Here is a 25152-nt window from a genome sequence, read left to right as displayed (position 1 = left end):
TGTCAGAGCCCCCTCAATGGATTGCTTATATTTTTCTGATAGTTAAGGAATTTCGAATTTAGCTAAATGTTCATTTAAAGATTTATCTTCTGTTTTTTTTTCACTTTGTACAAACATTCATTGTGACGCTTTGTTTCAGCAAGAATTTCATTATGTGTTTTTTTTAATTATCACCTTTTTTCAGAAATTAGGGTTCATAAGTTTTGAAACATAGTTTCTGTTTCCAAGATTGCAAAAGTAACATGTAGTTTTCTCTCCTTCATGTATCCATTTGGCATTTGATCTAACGAATATTCCGTCTATTTTGTTCTTTCTTAAATCTGCAAGCTCTCTTATAGTCCAAGAACTCGTAATCTATATATTTTTCCATTTCAATTTTCTCAATTTTTTTCCATATTAAATTCTGTTTTATTTTTCTTATGTGAGGCATAGTTTATTGTTATTCCTCTGATATTCAAAAACATAGTATCGAATAATAACTGATCATTAACATCAATCGTTTTCCTTGAAGAGGTATATTATTTATATTTTCAAAATTTTCTTGTGTGTCAATTGCATACTGTAATTTTGTTTCTGTATTGCTTTTGTAACTTCAGTTATATGTGTTTCATCCATTGGTAGAGAGTTATTATTTCCGGTTAGCCAATCCTTTTTTGATTTTTTAAACTTACCAAATTCTAGTGACATAAAAATATTAATGAGTATACGGAAAAAAATCCGGTAAAATTAAAGTATTATCAAGGTCAGTATATAAATGATCTAAAATTAGGAAAATGTCAAGAAGTGCTTTTTTATTGGATTTTGTCTAAACCATGCATATTCCCTTTTGTTATGACTTTTTTCTATTCAGCAATCCATTTGGTTAAACTCACAAGAATATTATTTGTCTGAAATTATTGTGGCAATTATAAATGTTAGAAATATATATATAATTCTTTTAATTGAGCCAGTGGGCCAGGGCATTATTCAGATGTTTAACATGTTCTCAACAAATAACAATAGACAATTACTAACACTAATTGTAAGGAGTATGTTCTTTTGCTTTAGGTGCATTAAAACAGAGTAACACAATGTGAGTGAAAACTGTCATTATAATTTCTTAAAATGACGTGTATTAATATCAGACAACCTCAGGAGTTGTTATTCAAATTTTTACAGTTTCATAAGGTCTATTTTATACAAATTAATTGAAAGCAAAGGTGGGTTAATAAAACTCGTATCGAATTTTCAGGGATTTTTGATAGAAAAAATGATAAATAATTTTCTGAAAAGAAATAATTTCGCATTAGTGCTTTTATAAGAACATGCAAAATTACAAAATCTCCTGACACATTGTCACTAAGTAATACCTTTTGCTTTTAACAAGAAATTAAAAGAAATTAATCTGCAGTATTATATTCATCCTTTCAATGCACTTACATTTTAAGAAAATATCTATGTTCAGTGTACGCTTTACCTGAAATTTGGATTTGGGGTATCTTGTTATGTCCATTGCATTAATACTATTTAATTATTTTTGCTTATTTGTTTTGCAAACAAAAAATCTAAAAAAAGCCCTGAAAACTAAAAATATATCAAAGCGAAGAAAAATGTTAACCTGAATAATGATCAAAATCACACATGCTTACATCTCAGAACAGATCAATATATTATTGTTAAATGTAAATGTAATCTATATTTAATTTTGTATTTTTAGCCGAGATGCTTATACAAATGATCAATAAAATTTAATGATGCATCATATTTTGTACACTAAAATACAATATTATTCTTAGAACTCGATCTTATCAAAATATCTAAAATTTTGGTTGCTCGTCAAATTTCTGAATTTTGACTGCATAGGTTTTTTTCTGTAAAATTTTTGCACGTATACAATACCTGGTGCCATACTCAGCTTCTCACAGGATTTGAATTAAAAACGATTGTCAAGAAATGACAGGAAATGATTTTGTTCACCAATTAGATCTATTTAGGAAACATACAAAAAATTACACAAGGACTTTAAGTAAAATCAATATGCTAGTGTTCTTTGACACTTGTCAGAAATTAAAAACCTGTATCTTTTTTTAAATGTTATGATGAAATTGTTCCGTATTCTGTCAATACTTTTACAAAAAATATATGTGCGGGTTAGGATAATCCTCTAACATTACTGAGCTGTAAAGGAAACAACTGTAACAGACCATATTAAATGGACGGAAGGCGTAAGAAATGAGCAAAACTCTTTGTAATAGCATTTAATTTTTGTCGTTCTAAAATACGGCATTTGTAAATTGTAAATTGTTTGATTCTTTTTCAAGGGAATTGTCGAAGATTTTCATGTATTTTTCTTGATTAGTTTTTTCAAATGGTAATAATTAAATTAAGATAAATCAGATTATGTGCTCCTTTTTATATTGTCAGTAACTTCTCCAGAGTATATAATAGCGTTTGTATAAGCTTAATAGTTTGGCGACATAGAAAAAATATTTCTACAGTATTTCATAGATACATTTATCTTTTTAATGAATATGCGTGCTCTACGAATTTTACGTTCAAAGGAAAAGTACTGTCATCACACGAGTACATTTAAAAGCTTGTCTAGCGAAGGCGGAAGAGAAATGACGATAATATTTTCAAAACTTAAAAATGACATTAAATTCCTATTGCTGTCCCATAACTTTAAATGAAACACTTTTTATTTTTTTCAAGAACAAGTTTTCCGAGCACATATGGTGATTATAAGATTGTTGGAATTTGTAATAACCTGACCTTCAACTGACCGTACATGCTATTTTTATCTTCCCAAAATATCTATTTCGTATTATTTTAAATTGTAATATACAGTCTATTACATGGATAAATAGTGTTTTTTTTTATTGTATTTTTGTCTAAAAATTAGAACACAATGTACTCATCAATTAATATTTTACTTCATCTTATATGTGTCTGTCTCAAAGGTTTAAAACATTATATTCGATTTGAATACATAGACACAATTAGAAGAAACTTATTCACCAATAATAATATTCTTGCACTATATTTATGTATTTAAGACTGTTTTTTTAATTAAAATTTCAATTTGAATACCACTAAATAATGATAATCATTCACTTTATCTATGTATATTTAACACTGTTAAAAATTAAATCCCTCCAATCTGAATCACTATAAAACGTTCTTATAAATAACTGTATTCATCCACTGTATGTACGTATATTCCAGAGTATACTAAAATTGAGGTCTGATTTGAATATCACAAATAATCATATTCCTTCACTTCACCTATGTAATATCCAAATCGTACTGAGAATTAATTCAAATTCTAAACACTAAATACTTCATTCCAAAAACACAACCACTTCTTCGCGAAATGTTCAATTCTGATCAAAAACAGAGAATTGTAAGGCATAAACATATTGCTTTAAGCTTTCCATACCTACTGATGAAAGCTGTTCTCCGTATTGATTGTTGTTTTTCACATTTAGAAGTAAGAGACAGTATTGTTATGTTCAATTCATGCACACAATCATTACAATACCTGAAAAATATATATACACAGATCCAACGGATGTAAACAAACTCAAGGAATGCAGCACTTAGACAGAATGTTATACCTAAAAGTTATGCCAACGAGGCGAATCCGTTACACATGTTATAGTATCAGAAGGCAAAATAGGAAGAACACTCACAAATAAACCCAATTCGAGTACATGTTCAAATAAGAACAAGCATAACAAATCTTATAGCAGAATATAAATTATGGTGCATAACAAAAAAAATATAATATTTACCATACCGCTTGGGTTCTTCTACTTATTTAATAACTATCTTTAAATGCGATTAGTCTGTCACTGTTGAATGTAAAGATATATCCGTCATCTACTTTTGTGTTTCAACCGAGGTTTCAGTAGTGAAAAATTGTTGAAAAAGACGTTAAACCCGAACACACACAAATGTGGAACAAAATTGATAGGTGCATCATTTCTAAACTCTGAAATGTCAAATTCTAACCATAATTTTTGTTTTCGAATTCCTTTGTTATGAATATTACTTATCAGGTTTTGAAGTTAAAATATCAGTGGTTGCAATCTTTTTCAAAATAACCCAACATTTGTGTTGTTTAGATAAATAATGACATACGTCATTTTTTTCAAAAAGCGACCAAGCACGTTTTGTTGTACATTTATGACAGTAATTCTTTTAAACATACATTACCCATTTTAAAACATTATGTTCTAAAGGCCTTAGGATTTTTTTTTCTATATTTTTCTATACATTTAAGTAAGTTCCTGGTAGAATCTAATAATAAAACATTCTTTAGACTGGCATATTTACATTGCTGTAAAATTCGTATAAAATATTATTTGTTTTATATTTTAGGTGCACATAGTTGTGTTTGAACTCGAATTCCAACATTCATGGAATCAGGATGCTGTCAGGAGAATGACCAGCATGAAGAATCTATTGCAAACTGCCCCAACATCCATATTTTTAGAAACCTAATATTACGGGTTTGTTGAGACTGAGGGTTATTCCTTGGAAGACCAATTTATACATGAGTAAGTAAATTTGAAACCATGAACTGGTGTCCAAGTAGAACATAACTGAAGTTCCCTCAAGCACAAAAAATTCTAAAAGCTTACAATGTATAAACTATGGCAGCCCTGGTTGGTTCGATTTAAGTTGTTTAGCATCAAGCCCTATTTTTGTTTGATTAGCGATTAAGAGTAAATAAAAGTAAAAGTAGGTAAATTATGATACATACATAAACTCAGCTAGTTGAATTTACCAGTTGCATTGTGGATAATATTGTCTAAGCATGAGTCCAACAATATTCTATCCAGATTGATGTCATTTGCCGCAAACCGTTCTGAAACCATTTGGAAACTAAAAAAAAAACCCAAAAAACGATCTCTTTAATTTGAATATCAGCGAGTTAACACCTGCTTTTATTTGATACATATGATTTTCAAGGCCCCGTAAGGCCTTAAACATTGTTTGCTTCTGGTAACATGCTTAAAACAATTAGGGCAGGTCGGTCGGTTATATTTGTTGGATGCTTTTTTATTGTAAGGCTTTTCAGAAAATATTTTTGAGTCAGAACATTAATACAAATAGGGGGAATATGCCTTTAGAGCATCAGCAAGCTAATTTTTTATCAACACTGACAAAGTCTAAAGGATAAGAGTGCAGTTTTAAAAAAAAAATATCCAAGGCCATAAAAACATTTAGGGTTGGACCAAAAATTTAGGATAGGTCGGGAAACCGGAAACAAACAATTTTTTTTTACGCCTAACCAATTTAAAGGTCAGTAATCTAGTTAGTTTTAAGAAGTCCTGCCCTATATTTTTATATATCATGATCAATACATGAAGCTTTTAAAATTTTGTCTACCTTGCGTCTTATAAAATATATCAGTAAGTACAAGGTACATAGGAAATGCAGTACGGACATCTGTTTTCAAAGCATTTCATTTTGAATGAGTAAAAAACTTAACCAGGTAAAATAGATTTGGTATCCATTATAAAAACTCTCGGTGTTCCACAATTACAATACTTGAAAATATACACACTACATCATTATGTCCGTTAAAAGTTAGAATAATAATTATTATTTTACTTTAACTTACTGACACTGACAGCATTTGTTTTCTTGTCATGTTAGAGAAGACCTGTGTTATAGTTTACTTTCATAATGATACAATATTAGTGAATGGAAATCAATGAAAATGCATCAACAGGTTGCTATATCAGTGCCCGTCGTCTTCTTGTTTCATATTGATGTCGCTAGAATCTTTATCTTTCATGATATGCAGGATGACACTTCAAAAATCTTTCAATTTATCTGAAAAGATAATCAATTAATTTATCTAAAAGGATATAATTCTAGCATGAACATAACTGCGTATTTGAAATTTCATCAACTCTTTCCATTCATTCTCCTATATAATGACTGAATAAGTTTCCAGAGAAGGTAAGCTATTTTCCAAGTTTGTTGTTTGATTCTAAACAGTTTTATATGTCCAATCGGTTCTTGTGCAATATCCATAAATTGGTTGAGGTATTCGCAAGTAATAGAAACATAAATTGTGCTCTCTTCCAGATGATTGGTGGTATATTTTTGGTACCGTAAAAGTGGGAGTCTTTCTGCAAACGTTTTGAAATTGAATTATATATAAAGTAGATTATAGCTCTCACAAATTACCGCGCAAAACGTACAAACGACACTGTTTGTAAACACCATTGACCGTTACTAAATCCATCCAAGAAGTTGTGACAAGTGTTTAATCAACAAGATAATAATTAATCCTTATTAGTTTTATTTTCTCTTTTTATATATACGTTTCAAATAAAAATGACTTTCAGAATTAATCCCTTCTGTCTGCTTACGTCTATATTCCAGGAATAACTAGAAGAAAATAATAAAAGTTTTTACTCCACAATCGACCTACAACAAATTTAGTATAAATTAAAAAAGAAATTTCGAAATTTTAAAAAGCAGCATTTTACCGTGATACATTCAAAAGAGGGAACGAAAATTCTGCACTATATATAGTAGTTTTCGGCGGAATAGCAGTAGATCTATCATTAGTATATTCAATTAATTCATTTCCTAGCTAAATTATTCAAATGAAGTTTGTTTTTAAGTTCCAAATTATACAACATTTTATTTATTTTGTGTATTACATTTTTGTCGATAAGGAAATCTGGTTCTTATACTTCTTTAAAATCTTCTAATATAAGCGTGTTCTTCCAATACTTTTTTTAATTATTTTATCATTTGATAGTATCGTAAATAATCACCAAACAAACTGCAAGAAATCTTATAGAATTCTTTTGATCTGTAGTCAAAATATGTTTTAAATATACTACGCCTTTTTCAAGCCAATGTTTATAGAAGAATGTGTTTCCATTGTTATCTAATATATGACTATTGTATCATAATATTTGTTTTGAAATACAATTAATTTTTCATTTATAACTAACCTTGCACAATATTTTAAAATTTCTTCTAGAAAATTTTACTTCAGATCAGGAACATGTTTTTGATCACTTTTGGATATGAAAAAGGAGAGACCTCCATGATTTTAGAGTTCTTGTCCATACATTTCTTGCCATTCTGCACTTTTTTCTTTTTCTAATCATTTTATCCAACCAGCTTTTACGGCGGTTAAAATGCATCTGTATCATTTTAAAGCCCCCTTTTTTCATATTCTTGAATAATTATATTTATTGCTATTTTATACGGTTTTGACTCCAAAAAGATTTCTGTATAATATTCAGAGACGGGTTTGCCAGAAACATCAATGGATATATCAGTTATGGAAATGCAAACGTCTTCAGTACTATTATTTTTCATATTAATGAGAGGCCCATTTACTTCATGTAAGAATTTTATTTCTTAAATACTGTTATTTTTGGTTCCAAGTTTAATTTATAAATCTGTTGTTGATCCTTTGCAAAGTTTACACATATAGACGATGCATACTTCGAAGACCATATGAAGTTTTTCCATTCGCAGAAGATGAAATACGAGTGGTTGATACTATCAATTGTTTTTTCTAAAGTGTGTAAAGACGATAACACATTCTTCATCCATTTTGTTTACTTGTTTTATACTTAGCAATATTCTCATATTTTCTCCAATGTTACGAACTTTTATTAATGAAGTTTGATTATTATCAATTATTTTGGTTGAAACTTTCTTGATCTTATTAGCTATAGCCTTTGTTGCGATCTTGTAGTCAACATTTAGCAGTGAAAATGGCCTCCAGTTATTAATATTTAATAAATCTTTTCCCCTCTTTGTAAGAGAATTGATACATTGTTTTTGTAATTCTGTTAAGTTCCCATGTTGAAGGAGTAGTTGACTGTGTTAACAAAAAGCCTTTTATATCTTTCCAAAATATAAAACTCTGTCGTTAAACCACTAGAGCCTAAGCTGTTCATGTTTTTTTTAATTTCCTTTAGTGCATGACAATATTCATTTTCATTTAAGTGACCTTCACAAGACTATTTTCCTACTGAATTTAGTTTATATTTACCTGTTCGAAAAAAGTTTCGTTTTCGTTTACTGTTAGATAATTTTAGATAAATTTTCATAAAAGAGTTTAACATGCATGATTATGTCCGTTTTCATATACTAATATTTCTTTTCCATTTGTGTCTAATTTGTTCATTAGTTTTCATTCGGCTCGTTTCTTCTCTAAATTTGCGAAGTATGTTGTATTTTTTTCTGCTCCTTCTTTTCATTTAACTTTTGCTCTCAAAAGAATACTTTCCAATTGCTCATCAAATAATTCTTCTAATTTATTTTTATTTGTTTTATGTTGCCAGAAGTACTTCATCAGACGGGTTTTGAAAAATTCTAGTTTCTAAATCTTTAATATTTTCCTTTCCTCTAATTTGTGTTGTTCCTCATGTTTTTTCATTGATTTCTAACAGAGTATTTTATTGATACATCTCTAACTGTACCTTTATTTAATTTCAAAAATGTATTTGAATATGCTTCTTTATTAAAATTTGCAGTTTCAGTAATCGACTTCCTCAATTAGTTTTGATACTCTTTTTGTAGAATGATACTATTATCTATTTTGAAGAAACCATGGCCTTTTTCTTGTTTCTTTTTATTTTATAATTTAATATGTACAGAGGCTAAAAAATAATCTATCCTGCAGAATATAGGTGGTTTTTGATTGGCGTGCCATGTAAAACTTTTTATATTTGTATGGGTATTACACCATATATCACACGGGTCATTTTTTAACAATATATATCACTATCATTATTTTTTCTTACATTTTTGGCCCATACACATTTATTAAAACGTATGTTTTCTTGTTTACTTCAATTTTATGCATTTGTAGTCTACCTGTAAACTGTAAGACCTGAAATCACTATAACATTAAGTGGGATATTATATCTTTATAAAGTACCCCAATTTTTCGGAATTACATAATTGCAGAAATGCTTAAACAGTGGTTGAAGAAAATTCCCTATTGAAAAAAAAACGAGTTCGATGACATGTGCTACTTTCTGCTCTTGTTTGTCTTAGAACCAAATGTTCTTCAAGCTCACATAGCATGAAAAATTCTTAACGTTAGGAAAAAAGAACGTTCCTACATCATGAATTCCAATATTTTGTAGTCTGTGACATAACGCCATCTAAAATGATGCCTGTCAGACGGATAAATGTATTTTTCGGAATCAATTGAACTGTGTCATTCTTCTCATTTATGATTTTTTATATATCTACTTGCTTTACAGACTGAAAAAGAATACTATTCCTAAGTTTTGAGAAAGGTAAATTCTGCATACGATACAATATTTTTCGTGTTTATATTTAGATTGTTGATAAAATATTCTTTTCAACCATATTTTGCGGTTTTGCGGTTACCTCTTAGGAGCGACAACGACCGAATTAAGCGAGTTTATTTCATTTGATGGGTTCATTTAAAGGTTGATCAATGATAGGAAATTTAATACTTTACGGAAAGAATCTGAATTCCCGAAGAGAGCTAACTCTATTATCTTCATTAACATATTGCCCTTAAATAACACTCACATGTTAATACATTACATATGTAACACAAAATAGAAAAAACAATCTTATTTTAATTTATAGACTATAAGGACAATGGTATAGGGGACTTATTATGCTTAACATAATGGTAAAACGTTATTACTAGTTGAATTTACTGGAATACAACCATGCATACATAAGCAAATGGACATACTTATATCATACGCTATTTGTAATACTTCTTGCTAAAATTGTCCTGGGATGTTTTAGGTACATCAACAATTGCTGGACTGCCATTTATGCTTTCCACAAAGTACTTGTTAAATATTCGAGGTCAGTCTTAAAAGAACTAATTGTTACTTTGTTTATGTAGTGATTTTGGTTGGTTTGTTTTACTGTCATAAAAGAGTGTAGAAAACAGAAAAAAAAAATCTTCGCAAAAGATATCAAATAATATACTAATAGGTATAGATTTACTTTATTTACCGAGTTATGTCAAATTAAATACTATAGTAGAATAATTCTTTTATACTCCAAACTGAGAAGATTTAGTATATACTAAAAAGGGGTCAAGATAAATAGCTATTGAAGTTTTAAAGAGTGTTTAATTGATCGGTTTTTTCCTAAAATTAATGATAGTATTGTGTGACGCTTTTTGAAATGTCCTTAGGTAATGCTGAGTATCATTAATGACACATGCAAGCCATTAATAAAAGACTGACATAACTGTGTGTACTTTAATATGAATTAAAGATATATATTTATTTGTAAGAAAGAAATTGATATTTTTATTAATTTATTTAGTATTGTCATTCAATTCCAAAGCAGTTGTGTTTAAGATCATGACGATTATTTGATAAACAGTTTCTAATAAGCCCCAAATTTGTCGACATTTCTAGGAGGTAACTGCTAGTACAGTTAGTGCAAATTATTTGAATTTTGTTTCAAATTTGAAACCTAAAATCAAAACACATTCTCACTCAAAGTGGAATTTAATGTGTAAGTTTTCTTTACTAATATTTTCATTTTGAACTTTTAGATTAACAAATTTTGTACAATTTAATTACTTTCATTATTCTTGTTAAATAATGAGAGCATCAAACAAACATAATTTCATATTAATATATTTGACAAGGAAATACTTAGTACGGCTGCAAATACAACTGGGAAACAATATACATGTGAAAACATGCACCAGACTTTAAGTAAAGTACCTAACATCTTAAAATCTGAAAGTGTTCAAAAAAAGTTGTTGCCAGTTTTCATAAAATGTTATATATAATATATAACACAGCTGTTTGAAAACATCGTCGCTGATGTAATAAAAAATAGGGCCGAATAATTCTTTTTAAGATTTAAAACGCTTTCGCCGAAAATGTATTTTCCGTATTGAGAATCATTCCTTTATTCTCTATTAGCATTATTAAGATGTAAGAGAAACAATTACAACAAACCATAAATAAATGAAAGTTGTATAAAAGTAATATAAACATTATTATTTATTTTATAAGTACCTTATCATTGGCGTGCTTTACACTTAGCTCACGTAATTTAAATTGTTTATTTATTTTTCAATAGAGTTAAGGAACATTTGTATGCTAAGGAAATGTTTTTCATGCTTTTGTTTGTTCAAAATATTAGATTTATTATATGTTTACTCTTAATTGAAATAACAAAAGCACATTTATCCTATTCAATTTTCTGATTTTATGAATAAATCTAATAGCATGAACGATGCAAATTTAAAGACAAACGGAATTTCAAACGCCAGATATAAATAGATATATTAGCCCGTTTGGTTATTACGGAGGAATATACTAACCCCCTTATATCTTGTTTACAAGTAAGTTAGAAGTGGACAGTTAAATACTACTGAAATGGTGGAAAATAAGAAAGTTATATGATATGCAGATAATATATCGTAATATGATAGATGTGAATGTTTGTTAATATATTTCTTAAATTATTGTCAATTTTTTAAAGAAATAATTCTACTTTTGATCAAATATCGACATTTTTTCTTTTAAATATAGATGTATTTATATATCAATTATTTACGATCTAAAGCGATATTTTAAATAATAAAAATATATAACCTGATGTTGTCAAACTATATATATCTTTATAAATATATAGCGCTGCTTTTGACAGATTTTTACATATAAGTTATCTTAAACACACACATTTTTCTTCAATATATATTAATCAATATATAATTATAACAGATAGTCTTCTTACGGTAAAAGTCTGCGCGCACTTGGGATTTGAAAGAGGTAATTTGAAAGACGCGTGTACTCAGCATCTTACACCATGGCGGACGCTACAGACGAGACTGCAGCGGGTCCAAGTGGTAAACAGGTTTATAATGTACATTTTCTAGGTCCAGCGTCTTCAGAAACCTGTTATTGCCGCGCATGCATATGAACAATGTCAATGGACATATCCCCGTGGTATTAGAAATTAAGGACTTAAGAATCCATTTCTGTTTGTCTTTCCTTATTCCTTTCCATTTTTTGACCAAACACACCATTCTTATAATTGTTCTAATACGCAATTGCTTACTTGTAAACAATGTAAAGGTCAGGTTACTGGTTGAACCAAACAAGAGCTGTCGGATGACATCAGCGGTCGACTATACAACAGCCTTATCAATTGACTGAATATTAAAGTTCAAAGAGGGGCATATGTTTTTTTTTAATTTGCTCAACGCTATTGTGGAGCCCGTACAATGAATAGCAGCTCATGGCAATGGGCAGTTGTGCGAAGCTTCAGTCCATTCCCATTAGTGGGTACTGAGCTACGAGCTTACATACAAAAACTTAATGAAAAATTTCTTAGTCGGAAAAGGAGCACATTTATTAAAATACAAAGCAGAGTTATAAAACATGTGCACTGCATATCGGATCATCGCAGTGAACAAGTGTGTGAAGTTTCAATCTATTTCCATTAGTGGGAACTGAGATTTCAGCGTACATATAAAACCTTAACCTTTTTTAAGTCGAAAAAATGGCATAATTTTGTAAAACAGCAAAATAGGGATTATGTAAGTCAGTCTATCACAGTAACTAAGTATGTGAAGTGTCAATCTGTTCCCGCACGTGATTACTTAAATGCCAGCTTACATACAAAACCTTAACCAGAGGTAACTACCACGAGCTGCTTATTTATGTACACCTTTATTCAGGGAAAGGACAACTGTAAACTAATTAGCTTTCCAACTTATTCCCTTATCACAGTTGTTATATATTATTCATGCAATGACTTGAAGAAGTAATATATGTTTAATCCAAATAGATATATGTTTTTAAGGTTTGATATAGTGTTGGCATTTATTCATATGTACTTGTGCTGTTCAAAAAACTTAACAGAACATTCATTTTAAACGATGAAATGCCTAACTGCACTGATAACCGAGTATGGAAATCAATAGAAGTGAAATCCAGAATGTGTGTCCCAATTTAGTTTTTGTTGTAGAAGCTAAAGCAAAAGTATTATAGCGTATATTATATAAATATTGCATTCCTGAGAGGGTGATATGAAAAATGTTCACCACGAGATATATGAATATCGACCGAGGCGCCAGCCGAGGTCTATATTCATATTTCGAGGGGTGAACATTTTTCATATCACCCTCTCAGGAATGTAATATTTATTTTATTATACTGAAATGACATTAAAGGTCAAAACATTTACTGTAAAATCAACATAATGATTTAAATGATTTATCTAACGTTAAAAATGAATTACCAAATAATGGAGACTGAATTAAGGAGTGCTTACTTGTTAGCACTCGGGTGGCAACTCTTCTGTGTAATAAGACATTTTTGATAGATTTAGTCAAGACGTTTGCATATCGCTGAATCCTATGTTTATGCGCATAATTATTTCAACATTGTGACACACTGCTGAAATTACTAGCAGTAACATTCAAAAAACGGCGATAACTTTATTATTTCTAAACGAAACATATATGTGTGAGCACTAATTTTCTTAGTTAGATCATTTCCAATCTCATGGAAATAGTTTCGATTAAATATTTGATAAAAGTTGTTTTCGAAATTGTTGGCACGTAGAACAAATTATTAATAAAAGAAAAATCGACCGGGTTCACAAATGAAAGAAATTTAATCCTAAATTATAAAAGCACATCTTTTGAAAAGTTAACGTCTCAGTCTTTTACTCAGTGCAAAAGTAACAATCACTCAACGGGTGATATGAAAAAATAATATCACATGCGCAGAAAAACAAAATAGCGCTTTTGCGCAGGTAATATGAAATTATGTGTCATATCACATGCGCAGAAACTGAAAATAACGATTTTGCGCATGAGATATAATATTACTGGGGAATATGATATATTATTCAAGTTAAACTAATGGGAAATTTGCATTGGATATTTATGTGAGGTATAATAAAGGTATTTATTATATACCTATATAAATTCTGTAAAAAATCGGCTTGTAATTCACAACAAAACATGAACAAACAGACAAAAATTCCGTATTGTACCTTTTAAATTCCGTATTGTACCTTCCGTATTGTATGTTGCCGGACTATTTTCATTAATATGCATGACCCGACACATTTCTATAAATAGCGCACATAAAAACTTCACTAAGTTCCATTTAATATCGGTAAACATTGAAGATTTCGTTCAAGAACAAAACAAGAATCAAAATGGTAAAGGTATATAATAAAAGGGTCATTATAACAGTAGCTAGACCTGGTACTTTGTATTCGGCTCTCGTGGATTTTGCAAGGTCGGATCACACTCGGCGCTTGCGCGCCTCGTGAGATCCGATCTGGCAAAATCCACTCGAACCGAATACTGCATCCCACATCTCACATTAGTTAAAGCTTTTCTTGCGGCGGTGAGCTACAATGACGTTTCTGTTTTTCAAAGCTTAGCTGTATGGTATTCCAGTCGCTAGATCGACGTGTCATTACTTTAAAGAGTAAAACTTTTTAAGTGAAATCAAATTTCATACCGTTCGTATAGGACACAGAGTACCAAGCTCAAATGTTAGCAAAAACAGTGATCACGGAAGAAAAATATTGCATGGCAATTGGAGATATAAAAGATTATCATAGAGCAGCTAATGCATTTTTTGTTATTCTTTAGATTACTTTAACTGCGCATTTTTCGCATTATTATAAGCCTCCACTATATCTATATCTATTCCCACTTAGAATGAATTAGGTGAATATCACAAATAATTATACTCAATGTACATGTGCATGTTCCAAATAGTATTAGACTTGAATACATATTAATAGTTTTATCAAAAGAACCCAGCAATAATCATATTCCATCAATGTATGTACATTCTTAATTTTGCGTTGAAAATTATTTCCGATTGGAATATGTATTTGAAAAGTAACAGAAAACGCACTCACCAATAATTATATTCCATTACTACATGTATTTAGAATTTGTTTTGAAAATTTAATCTGATCTGAACAACAGCAAATTATATATATATATAATTTGCTGTTGTTATATATATATGCTTACAAACAAAAATATCTCATCACCAGCAATGCATTACAAACTGTTTTGAAAATTCCTATGGCGCAGTCATCCTTTCGCGAAGCTCTGATCGAAGATAAATAACATGAGAAAAACATGAAAAGATTGCTAACAACTTGCTATTTTTGTAAGCTGTCGTCCGTATTGATTGTTTGTTGTCAATTTCTTTTGAAAGTTAGAACGAACTCAAAACAATACCTGTAAAAAACAATACATACAAGACAGATATACAAATTTCAGGAAAGCAGCCTTGCACACTGAAATCACATAGCAATGTATGCATGTGCAAAAGACATAAGACATACACAAATCGATTTTCCGTAACATCAAACTAATTCAATAATTCACCAATAGAAACATTTATAAACAAACAAAGGAGTGTACAGTAGTAGTTAACACCACGGTAAACCTCAGTGACAATACATAACAGTCTTTGAGATTCGCTCGTTTTTTTGTGGACAGGTGTTTCGATCGGCTCTTCCTTTTCTACTCATTCAGGCTCACTGGTTCTTCTCTAGCCCCAACTGTGTTTAGATAGTTGCACCGGCACTCCCTGTCCTATCAAGAAGTGGCCATAGATCTCCAAAGTTATCTTGAAGTTATTAGTTAGCGTTACTTATTACCACTTAAAATGATTGTCATGTGATTCAATTCATTTATTTATCTATTTTGTTGGGGTTAACGTAGCACCGATACAATGTTAGGTGATATTTCGAGCTTTGACGGTGGAGGAAGACCCCAGGTGCCCTTCCGTGCATTATTTCATCACGAGCGGGCACCTGGGTAAAACCACCGACCTTCAGTAAGTCAGCTGGATGGCTTCCTCACATAAAGAATTCAACGCCCCGAGTTAGGCTCGAACACACATCGATGAGGGGCAAGTGATTTGAAATCAGCGACCATAACCACTCGGCCACGGAGGCCCCCAATGTGATTCCATGTTTATGATATAAATATTATTGCATAAAAATGCTAAACTTTTTCGTGTTTTGTTTAATTTTATTTCCGAATAATAAAATAAAACGCAAAAACATTAAATAAGCCATGATCTGTATTTTTGTTTGTTCGAGATCAAAATACACATAAAGGGAAGAAATCGCTGTTTGCATGTGTTACAAAGGAAACTGTAGTTATCATCCATTGTAATATTTACAGTTAGGAATTTTCCAATTATATTGCCTGCCCAGAATTGACAGATGTATGATACACATCCTATCATTCATAATTCTTGTGGCTGACAAATTTATTATCGGTTTCGAAAAGCTTCAATAAAATATTTAGATCTACAATGTTTTTTTTCTGTATGTACTCTCTTTGCCTCTAAACAATCGTCGGTAAAAGGCATTTCCAGTAGCATCTATGACTTTTGTCAATCAAACCAAGCCTGCGATAGTTTCATTTTTGTTGTGCTGGGTAACCTGTGGAGTTTTCACTTTTTCTATTATTTCAAATTTCGTTAGCTTACTCATTTGTCAAAACATTTTGGACAGTTAAATTGCATATCGCTGCCCTGAATTCATTTATGTAAGAACACAAAATGTTTTTCATGCTTGCAGACAAATTCCAGAACGCGCTGTATGCTCAATATGCATATAAAGGGAAAAAATACAACTACAGCGTTGTAGTCCGTTGTGAAAAATTGTCTCCCTTAAACATTAAACCCCATATGTGGCCACAAGGTAAATGCATTTTGGTGAGAGGTGATGTCAACATCATCCGTGCTATTCTAAAACGACATTTCTGAATAATTTATCAGGTTCTTTTCACGGAAACAAATGATTATCATACTACAGAAGATTCTTGACAATTAATTTATTTGTCGTTTAGACAAATACAATCACTCTACTGTTTAATCAAAGGGAGAGAACACGAATAGTTATTGTAAACATCTCTAATGGACAGTTCGTTCCCTTAAAATCAAATACTGACAGAGTGTTTACCAATTATACCGTATGTGTAATGCCTTCCTTATTTCCTCTTGTTATGAAAGGGCAGCAGATTTCTAACACGAGCAGCAAATTATCACATATAGTATCGTTATCTGTCACTGTAAGAACTGACAAAAATCGACAAATAATCAAACTGTTTTACATCATAATTTTCTTATATTTCCTGTGTTCGTATTAAATTGGTCAGTATGGACCTATACATGTATGAATCTCTTGTTGACAATCACTTTCGTTATCATTTAGAAAAAGTAATAATGTTTTAAAAGTATTCCTAGTGTGGGATAATGGGGTTTTTCTATCAAATAATTTAGGATGTTGGATTAAAATATGATTAAATACGATTTTCTCTGTTCTAACTAAAATTATTAACATTGTGTATTGTACAAAATAAAAACATAATTTGTTGTTGTTACCCTAATGACAGGTGAAATATCCCTGGGCCTTTCGTCTATCATAATTAAGTTGTAGATATGTCGGAGATAGGGAATGTACAAAGTTATGACTTCAAGTAATATGTTACCTTGAAAGACTAATGTCAGAAAGCGACTAGCTACATGGGACTGGTATCACGAACCTGTCACTAGGGTAGCCATTTGACATATACCCTAGGTAGCTTTCCCTCTATATAAGAAACGTAAGTTAGTTAGCCTTAGACTGCCACTGTGGTGCTAAATAAAGTATACTTAAAACGTTAACTTGTGTTGTTACGTGTCACTAAACAATGTATCGATCTATTTATTTTTCTCTCTAAATTAAATGCAGTACATTAGGTGTTCCAATTATGCATCCACACATTACAAATAGTACCTAGTAAATTTTAGATTAAGAAAAACAATTTTAAAAAATAATTCTGGTTGCTTATACGTAACATTTAAGACTGATTATAATACTTAAGTCTTGATTTGATAATTTTGAAGCATTTTATTTAAGATTTTCCGAAACTTCTAATTTAATTTCCTCAGATAGTCCTACCTATCAACTCATTGATAACTATTTCATTCCTAATTATATCTGGTTTATTACGGGAAGAACTTATCTCAATGCAAAAATGTTGTCAAACACACGATTATTATGTGGCTTCAGAAAATGTTTTAGTCTAATAAAATAAATTCAGATCCACGTTTTAAGCTGAAATTTAGATATAATGTTATTTGTATCATACCACACATCATACATAAAACAAAAAAAAAAACAAACTATAAAGTATTTACTGTGAAAACTGACATTACAATGAAATTACTTATCACTGAGGGTTTTTTTTTCAACCGTCTCGGTAGCCTAGTGGTAGAGCGTCCGCTTCGAGTGCGGGAGGTCGTGGGTTCGATCCCCGGCCGCGTCATACCAAAGACGTAAAAATGGTACTAGCAGCTTCCTCGCTTGGCGCACAGCATTAAGGGGATAGTGCTAGGACTGGTCAGCCCGGTGTCTGTATAATGTGACTGAGTGGGGTATCATACAACGTGTCTACGGCGTGATATTCCAGTGAGGCAGAACTATAAAGTTGGGCATTGTGCTAACTGCTACAAGTAGGCACCGTCGTTCATATGACTGAAAAATTGTTGAAAAAGACGCTAAACCACACACTAAGGTTTTAACCATATATTTACTCCATTTTTCCTATTTACTTGTGTCATGCAGGTGAACAGGTTAATGCAGGATAAGATTAATATTTGTGTCATTGACTGATCTCTATTGCTATCTCTACATACATCATTTTACATAAACAGGAAAAGCAATGTGGTCATATACTGATATTAATTGGCCATACTCTAGGTAAAGCCTCTACTGCGATTGTTTAAAGACTACCCACTAATTGTTTCATTACTCGGAGACTACTCACAAGGTATCTGATATATAATTAGCTTGTAGTGCAGATAAATAGGAATAAGTAAACGATTCAAGACATTATTTGATAGTTCTTTAGTTTCTTAACAAATAGTTCCATTCACGTCTATCTCATGAAATTACTGTTATTTCTGAGTATCTGGTCTCAGTTTGAAATACTCCAGGGGTTTACAATAAATATTGTGTAAATTTACAGTAAATCTCTTACAAAGCAAACCCGGTTATAAAAAAATTCTCGAATGTAGCGAATAATTGAAAAATACGTAACTTTTTGTCCTACTTAATAATTGTTGCAAATATATACATGTAGATATAGCAAACTGTGTTGTAATCAAACCTCGGAACGTTTTTTCGATGTTAAGTGACTGAATACAACGAACCCTGTTTTTAGTTTTATGAATACCATAATTTGTGTCAATTAATAAATTCATCTTATTTTGTTGGGTTTAAAGTCGCACCGACACAATAATAGGTCATATGGCGTATTTCCAGATTGGATGGTAAAGGAAGGTCCAAAGTGCCCGTCCGTGCATTATTCCATCACCAGCGGGCAACTGGGTAGAACCACCGACCTTCCTTAAGCCAGTTGAATGGCTTCCTCACAAGAAGAGTTCAACGCCCGAGTGAGGCCCGAACCAACATTGACGAAGGGCAAGTGATTTGAAGTAAGCCATCTCAACCACTCGGCCACGGAGGCACTGTGTCATTTAAACTTTTTTTTTAAGTTAATCATATATAACTATCAGGACAAAAATTTCTTTTTCATATGATATAATATATCCTTATTATACCTGGTATGTTAATACATAATTATATTTATTCCGTTATATTTACCTGGTATCTGCGAAATTTCCTCTGTTTGGATCTTGAAACGATCACAGATCATTAATAAGAATGATTATTAATAAGGAATGTTCTAACAAAACATGTCATACTTGGTATATCAATCGGAACTACACAGTAACATCCATTTTACACAGGATAGCCTTATTTCAGGGACCGGCCGCCCAACACGCAACTAAAGTAAGTCCGAAAAGAGTAATACCGGTCGATGAAATGTGTCAATTTTCAACTTCAGTTTCCGTTTTTAGCGAATTAAAAGTTATTTATTGAGGAATCAGATTTATATGCAATGATCACTTTTATGTCTGGCGAGGAAATGTACTGAAATGAAAACATAGTGACTAAAATTAAAGATGCATGCATATGCTTGCTTTTATTCTTTTACTTGTCTACTGACCGCATTAACGTCACCAGATCAAATACTATCAATGAAGATATTTGATCTATGCGTGCCGTTTAAATGTGTAATAAACTTCTCGATATTACTGCGCCATTTTTAACACACTTCCATTTTCTATTTGTTGCAAACAAATTATGCATATGTATTAAGAGTTTCTAGTCAATACCCACTTTTCTGTTGGAATAGTATTTTTATCAACAAACCTTTTTTGCAATGACAACAAGTATCAGATTGGATAAATACTTGCTATTGATCTCACGTAAGGATAGCTGACAACGTCATTGAATCATGACATTAATATATCAATGTCCTGAAAGGACTGATAGCCAGCACTTATTGAGTGATATTTCAACGATACACCTGAGGAATCAACATTTCATTGTGCATATACCGATCATAATTTTAACAATGTTGGTAGAGGTCCACTAGACGATGCTACATGCCAAATATATGTTCTGTGCATTGTGATTCAAGAAACTCTACGTAAAACTAAGTTTGCCCCAGGGTGTAGCCTGTTTCTTCAACACCTACCCTACACACTCTAACAATGCCAATATTGTGAAAAATAAATATGGGACTATTTGTACACATCCAGAATATTTGTTTGATGCGGTCACATAGAAAATGAAGGAAATCGCAAACGACGTGACGTTGAAACTTAGTAATTGATTTAGAGCTATAACACTGGCTAATAATGAATTGTTCATTATGTAACATAAACATGACAAATGGTTTGCTATAAGTATTCAAAAGACCTTGTACTTTTTAATTAAAGGGAAAAACACGAATAAGGCATACTTGTACATGTCTACAAGCCAAACCAGCTTTCTATTACCAAGTTTACTTGTATTAGCTTCTCTATGAATTATGCGTGATGCTTTGATATCAATATCATCCGTGCTGTTGGAGAAAAACATCGTATTTTTTATGTACTTCCCTTTTTTGACGGATTCTCAAATGTATTACCTAAAGACATTTCTGAATAATTCAAATGGTTCATTTCATGGGAAACAATGGTTTTTATTCAACAGTTGGTTCTTGAAACGTACTGCTATTGCAAATTGTAGATGTTTCACGCTATGATCAATACAAACTTCTCATGGATGATTCATCTCCTTAAAATCAAATTATACTATAATGTCTATCAGACAGACTACAATTAAAATGACTAATTTATATAATAGTTCTCAACAAGTTAGAAATAGATGTTTTCCGTTTTTTTGTAAGTTAGTGCTTATTTACTCATGTTATGATAGGGCGACACGAAACACCCTTAACTTAACGTTAACCTTTGTGAACAATATACTCAATAACCATGAAGCAGAAAAGACTTCCTGCGATACGCAGGCTCCATAAACTCAGATCCCCTTCCTAAATTCCAGTTTGTTTAGTTCTGCCCATTGTTTTCTCGTTTGGGGCAAACCCATTATTTTATCTGGGGACAAAACGCCGGTCTTCATGGAATTACACGCATCAACACGTGTATCATTAAAGGTTCCATGTTCACTGCCGTTTGAATACATCTGCGGATGTCTCTAAATTGTTTTTAGTACTTTTAGCATGTGTAAATGTTGAGTTCTGCTCAACCCGGGGCTAGAGGGCGTGGACGGTAGCATACATTTCCACTACCGTCCATGAACAGGCTCAATCAAACCGAGCCTGCAACATTTTCGTTTCTGTCGTGTTGAACGACCTGTGAAGTTTCCATTCTTTTTCTGTTTTAATAAGAATCCATTCCGGAAATGATGGCAGCAATTAAAATGAAGACCATCTACTTGATCAAATGCTATGTGAATATAGAGTAAATGACCTATATGCTGACCTTCACCTTATTTCAGACGTGGTGCAATCTAGGTGAACTTGTGGAAAGCATGTGGCGTCTGCTTAAGCTATTGAAAATATTTGTTGAGACCAGAATGCGTAACATCAAGAAGCCGACGGATGTGCAAAATTGAAGATACTGTTCGAACAACCCGGAAGATCTTCTGACACGAAATGTGTCGCAAAACAGAACAATAATAGCAACTGCTGGAAGTCCAGTCCTTCATGGACAAATAGATGTTCAAAATAGCACACAGGGAATATACAAGATACGTTAGAGTTGACGGCAGTGACAGATGACACCTTAGAATACAACCGAGAGAACCGTCTAACACAGCATGTCTCGGAAACAACAACTACACTCGTAAAAATGATCATCGACATAAGCAATTGCAGCAAGAATAGGAACCTTATAGGAATGACTGTATATGTACTTAAGTGTGTTAGCAATGCAGAGCAGCTTGGCATAAAATTCCAATTAACAGCCACAGAACTGCAAAACTCTGAAAACTGGTGTCTTCAGAGTTGTAATCTTACAACATATGGCAATGAAATCTCAAACCTGAGTTCCAAATGAAATCAACTTTCAATCGTTAAACATGTACGCTTTTTTTGTTGGCCGGTGGTCTAGTGGTAACACGCTTGACTGTCAATTTAGAGGTCCGGGTTCGAATCCCGGTCCAGGCAATGGAAATTTCTGAGATGCTCTTGAGTGTCTCCCAATTAACTTGAGGCCTGTACTAGTTCTTCTACGGAAAGACGGTTTCGTGTGTATCGGTGCTATACACCGGACACGTTAAAGAACCAGACTGTCTATTCGAAAAGAGCTAGGCTAATCAAGCCGGACACGTCTGTATCTGAAGTTCTCTCTGTCTGTTTCGGGGGCTTTATCTCACTCTGTCCCTCTGGTCAGATCGCTCTGTGTCTGTACTGGTAGAGGATGATTTCGCGCCCTTTGTGGCTGCAGTTGCTATATGTAAAGCACCTTTGAACGTGTTTATCATGAAAAGGGCGCTATATACTATTAAATCTGGTATGATAATAATTCTAATGAAGGCTTTGCATTCAAAATGCCCGCATTGGTGCACCGACAAAGTTCTCGTATACGCTTTATACAAACCACCTGCTAAACTAATATTGAAATACCAGATCATGAAAGGCAGTTAAATGCTTGATTGAGTAACAAGATAACGTTAAAAGTACTGGATTTCCTCGATTCGCCAGATAGTCTGAGCCATACTCTTGGAATGTTTCATTTGCCGAAAAGCCATTCTAGCTTGAATTGCATGATAATATCCTGGTCACAAAAATCATCCCAAGACTCGAATTTTCCCTAGGTCAAAACCAGGAGAGAAATTATGATTTTCATGGGTTCATTTTCGGGCCGTTTCGGTGCGCATTTTTAAAGCTGGTCAATGCTTGGTCATCTAGGACCATCCTAGCATGAATTGCATGGAAAATAATCAGGTCCAAAAGTCATCCCAAAACACAAATTTCCCACAGATCCCGACCTGGAGAAAAATGACTATTTTAAGGGTCCCGTTTCGGGCCGTTTTGGAGCGTATTTTTGGAAGTAGGTCAGTGCTTGGTCATCTTGGACCAGCCTTACATTACGAGGATGGGATCAAAAGTAATGCCACTGGCTACTGACAACCGCTATTTTTAGCGCCAGTGCAAAATTCACGCCTTGCGTGTAATAGCTTTCAATCGACGTATTAAAACTATACATGTAGACACGATATCTCGCTCACAATTCACATTTGCACACACCCTACTCGTAGGCGGTTAGGCAAAATGGTTGGTAAAAGTGTAAAAAATGCGAACGAAATTAGGTCTTACATTAAGACTTGCGCTTCACTCCAAACAGGTTCAAAGGACATTTATGCTGACATATGTGCTGTTTATGGTAGTAACGAAATGTCCTCTTCCACAGTTTGCAGATGTGTTATGAAATTTTGTGCAGGCGTGGAGTCTGTCAAAAATGCGCCTAAAACTGATCGACGTAAGTCTGCAAGTATTCCAAGGATTGTTGAAAAATTCAAACAAATAGTACTTTCTGACGCAAGATATACTTCTCAGCAGATTGCGGACATGGTTGCATTTCAAAAGCATCTGTGTTGCGCCTTCTGGGAAATATTTTGAAATTGAAGAAGAAAAGTGCTAGGTGGTCCCGCATTTGCTCACTGATGAGCAAACACGCACGCGCGTTAAGATTGCGCGCAAGCTTTTGAAAAGGTTTCCAAGATACGATAAAAAAACATTTATAAATGTAGTAACAGGTGATGAATCTTGGATACATTTTTTCGAACCGCATTGAAAAATTAGTAACCGAGTACACACCCTATAAACGACTGTTCTCCCCCTCTTCCTCTTGTGAGTGATCGAAACAATAAACTGACAGCTAAAAGTTGAAAAACAGCATTTTAAAGTGACTGATTTGCTTTGAAGGTATGTATGTTTATATTTTATTTGAAGCTGAACATGATTTGGTTCTTTATATAATGTGTTAGTCTGATTACAGATAGAATTATAGCAAAAAACTCGGTTGATCACTGATCTTGTCCATAAATTTTACATTGTCGGCGTCAAAAGTACATATTTTCTTGCTTGAAGAATGACCTACATAAAGAAACAATACTAGTTTGGTAAAATAAAATAAAATCATTGCTAAAATCTCCAATTTGTTTATAACCGTCAATGAAAGTAGATTCGGTGTGACTACCTGACTGTATGCATGCTTGCTTTAGTACTGTACAAGTGCTTGCGACTTTCGGAAAAAGACTGTATGCCTGTTTGCGACTGACATACGTATAAAATATCGGCGTTTCCTAAGCTCCTGTAGTATTTCTTCATAATTATAACCCGCAAATAAAGTTTGAAGGAAAGTGGTATATAGAATAATAGGTAAGGGTAGATTTCTCGGAAGCACAGAGCACCTAAAACACAGCCTCAGAGCCACGCATTAGCAAAGTAGGTCAACAACAAAAAGAAGCTGTAATGGAAAAATATTACAGACGGGTTGCTTCAAACGTCTAACAAGTACATATTACTTTATCTGAAATAAAGATAGAGGGGGAGGAAGTGGTAAAATTGTGGGGTGGGGTGGGGTCGGTGAGGAATTTGAAGGGGAAAGAAGAACAAAGATGAAAATACAAAGGGAATGCTACATCCCTTAATAACAGTCACACTACAACGTAAACCACAAAAGCGCGGACACTCATGTACCAAAATGAAACACACAACCATACCCAACTAAACAA

General features: G+C 32.4%; 1 long non-coding RNA gene across 2 annotated transcripts; it reads right to left on the bottom strand.

The window, feature by feature from the left end:
• Positions 1-452: 452 nt before the first annotated feature.
• LOC123559845 (uncharacterized) lies at positions 453-15251 on the bottom strand. 2 transcript variants are annotated; one of them, XR_008372626.1, is made up of 4 exons: positions 14902-15251; positions 5612-5826; positions 4748-4869; positions 453-3520 (listed from the first exon to the last, which is right to left on the bottom strand). It is a non-coding gene; the product is annotated as an uncharacterized LOC123559845 (long non-coding RNA). The 2 variants fall into 2 exon arrangements; XR_006688046.2 differs by lacking the exon at positions 453-3520 and having other exon boundaries at positions 3543-4869; positions 14902-15248.
• Positions 15252-25152: the final 9901 nt, after the last annotated feature.

Source organism: Mercenaria mercenaria, chromosome 10 (assembly GCF_021730395.1).
Source record: "Mercenaria mercenaria strain notata chromosome 10, MADL_Memer_1, whole genome shotgun sequence".
NCBI classification, from domain to species: Eukaryota; Metazoa; Mollusca; class Bivalvia; order Venerida; family Veneridae; genus Mercenaria; species Mercenaria mercenaria.
This window is presented reverse-complemented; position numbering and strand designations above follow the sequence as displayed.